The sequence below is a fragment of the Myodes glareolus genome, chromosome 14 (genome assembly GCF_982192425.1).
Source record: "Myodes glareolus chromosome 14, mMyoGla1.1, whole genome shotgun sequence".
NCBI lineage: Eukaryota > Metazoa > Chordata > Mammalia > Rodentia > Cricetidae > Myodes > Myodes glareolus.
Window position 1 is genome coordinate 40,321,750 of NC_142039.1, and position 3,554 is coordinate 40,325,303.

At 37.3% G+C, this 3,554-nt stretch overlaps 1 pseudogene; it reads left to right on the plus strand.

Moving 5' to 3' along the window:
• Window positions 1-535: 535 nt before the first annotated feature.
• Window positions 536-1,429, plus strand: LOC148119818 (vomeronasal type-1 receptor 4-like; annotated as a pseudogene).
• The last annotated feature ends 2,125 nt before the right edge of the window (window positions 1,430-3,554 follow it).

Genomic DNA, 3,554 nt, shown 5'->3' on the forward strand with positions numbered 1-3,554 from the left:
TGACCCAGTAGGGTTTCCCAGTGTCTGTGTGATGTGGGGAGGCAGACAGGGTCAGCATGAACCTCAGGCTTTGGTAATTGAGTGGGGAAGTATAAAACAGAATGAGAAAAAGAGGAAGAAATTTTGGTAGCAGAATCTTGGAGCTCATTTCAGATATTCTGAGAGTTAACTAGGATAATCCATGCACACAGATAGAAACACACACATACACACACACACACACAACTTCAACAAGTCAATTTTGCCAGTGTAGTGCTCAAAAATAAAAAATCTTCCTTAAAACTTGACATTTTGAATAGCAGTTACCAAACTCACTTGTCACAGTACACACAATATCCCAGAGTTCACAGTGTGGAAAAGGAAGGTATTTCAAGGATTTAATCTTCAACAATACATCTCCCCATTGCAGCCTCTTGCACACTAGAAAGTGCTATTGTGTAAAATGTGTTTTTCAGATCCACTTCTAACATTACTGATGTTTTCTTGAAAAGTGTTTGCATCCTGGGCACAAATTCTTCTACGTGGAAAGGAAGAAATGGTTTTGAATTTTATTATAGAAGTGATTTGTCTCTTCATGACTGTATTTGGTACACTGGGGAATATTTCTGTTTCTGTGAATAATATGATCAGTTGGTGGAGAGGCCCTGAGAAAAAAACCCATACACATTATTTTCATCCACTTGGCTTTTACAAATATCATGATCCTTCTTGCAAAAGGATTGCCAAAGACATTGGCAGCTTTTGGTTTGAGAAACTTCCCAGGTGACATAGGATGTAAGGTTTTCATTTACCTGCAGAGAGTGTCCCGTGGGGTCTCCATCTGCATCAGCGGTCTCCTCACTGTGGTCCAGGCCATCATCATCAGTCCCAGAGCATCTGGTGGAGGAGGCTTAGACCAAAGTCTACATGGCACATCCTTCCATTCTTTTCATTCTTTTGGATACTAAACGCTTTAATAAGTGTGAACCTAATTCATTCTGTCACAAGTACAAGTCTGAATATCTCACAGTTTAAGAGTGAAGATGGCTACTGCTATTTAATGCAAGAAAGTCAGAAAACAAAATGGATTGTTCTCCCTGTCATGGTCCTGAAAGATGCTGTGTTTCAGGCAGTCATGGGAGGTGCCAGTGGCTACATCATATTTCTTCTCCACAAGCACCACCAGCATGTTCTCTACCTTCAGAACTCCAAGCTTCTCTACAGAACTCCCTGAGCTGAGAGTTGCTTGAGTGTCCTCCTTCTGATGCTCTGTTTTGTTTTCTTCTATTGGTAAGACTGTGCTTTTTCTTTATTTTTAAGTCTCTCTTTAGCAGATAAATTTTTGATCGGAAGTATTCAAAAATTTCTGGCTCTTGGCTATGCAACTTTTAGTCCTGATGTGTTGATTCAGAGGGATGGACTCCTGCCTGAGTGTTGGCATGCTCAGTGAGAGAAGTAGAGAAAATGTCTCTAATTTTTCTATTCAATAAGTGTGAAAGAACTCGCAGTTCTGTTAACACTGTGGGCAACACAAAATCTCACACTGTAGTTTAGGCATGTGTTTATTTTCAGACAATCTTCTTGAAGACTCAAGTCTAGAATGGAGAGCAAGGGAGACCGTAGCAAATTATAAGGATATAGAAACCTCATTCTATTTATTGCCACACTTGGAAGGGACTTTATTCTTTAAACTTTTTTATGTTTGTATTCATTCCTTGTGTATGAATAGTTTGCCTGAATTATGTTTGTATAGCTTGTGTGTGTCTGGTGCCTTTGGAGAGTGGAAGACGCCATCAAGTGCCCTGTTACTAACAGGAGTAAGACGTATGGTTCTGAACCAAAATATGGTTATCAGGATTTGAACCTGTATTCTCAGCAAAACCAGCTATTGCTCTTAACTGAACCATCTCTCAGGCACTGAAAGAATGGCTTTTATTAGGATTCATAAAATTGGTTTACTACTACCATGACTAGAAAAATTAAGATGAATTTGGCAAGTTTTATCATAACTCATATTAACTTAATTCTGTCAATCCAAGGAACTCCATATCTTGTTCCTGATGTTTTTGATTGCTTAATGTTAGTCCCACAAGTCTATTTGGGGATTCTTCAAAGTGTGTGTGAAATTTGATCCACATAAGAGATTTTACAGAATTGTGAAAGGCTGACATGTACTGTGCAGTCAGTCACTAGATGACCAATGCTCAGTCACTGTATTTAAATGCCCTGAAACTTCTCACTGGTCTTATATTCCTGAACATTCTCTGCAGGAATAAACATTGCATTGTAATAAATAAACATTTTATTACTCAACATAGAAATATGGGGTAATGAAGATCAAGTTAAAAATTGAGAAATCTTTTTAAAAAAGGCTTCCAAACACACAAAAACAGGGTCAAGCGTGGCTTCTTGGTAACTACCTTTTCTTTGGTAGGCTTATTGCTAGTGGCAATCAGACATGCAGCTACTTTAAGAGGCCCTGCTACTGAGCACTTAAATGGGGTTTATGAGCTGTGTGCAGTGTGCTACTTGGTAGCAGAGCAGACCCAACAACTTTCTAGAGCTGAAGCAGTAAACACGGCTCTTACTGGTACCTTGGCCATGAAGCTAAATGTCAGGGAGCCATGAGGCAAGGAGCCAGCCACCAATGTCCTGTGCTAACACATGTGGTAAGCTGAGTAGTGCTGGTGACTAAAATAGCAGGTTATGATCATCTCAGGCAATCAAAGAACAATACAGATTCAGATGGAAAAAATACTCTAAACAGGTTGCAGGGTATTTAAAAATATACATATGCCTGAGAGAGAAAAGACAAAAAGTATATGCAATTAAAAAAGAAAAATATTTTAAAGATGATAGTAAAGTCTTTAAACATTCTTAGTTTAAAACTTTTAAAGTGAAAAAATTAATAATAAGCCACATTAAGATGGGAAATACACAGAGTCTGAATCCTGCATGTTATTGTGCTAACTTTAGATACTTTGCTTACTACTGAAGGAATGACATCTCCTAAAACACATTTGATTAGAAAAAGTGCTGGATTAAACTAACCGATATATTTTAAAAATGTCGACTTCAAAGTGGAGTGTGCTACTTTGAAGAAGATGTTATGTTATTATTCCCACAGGAAATGAGAGAATGTGGATTCGTTCCAGGTTGATTGAATCATGTTTGATCATGAAAGGCCCTCTAAAATTTCTGGTTATGAACATAAAGAAATAAACTTATAAAACTACAAAACATGTAACATTTTACCTGCTCAAACATAAAACAAAAAGAAAATCATCTTTGGCTAACTTGTGAACAATACACAGTCTATACTTGTGTTAATACAGTTATATATGTTATCTTTAAAAGTTTATGTATTTTCAGAACAAGGGAATAAGATACCAATAAATGCGAAAGGTGATAAATATATCAAAATGTGTCTATTACAGTCTCCTCAGAATTCTACATCCATAACTACTTCAAGGCTGCTAGCTAAGATGGTTAACCTCACAAACTATGCCAGTCATTACCTAACAAAGAATTGTTATAACTTGACTTTTTCAGTTTTCTCCAAAGATACCAATGCT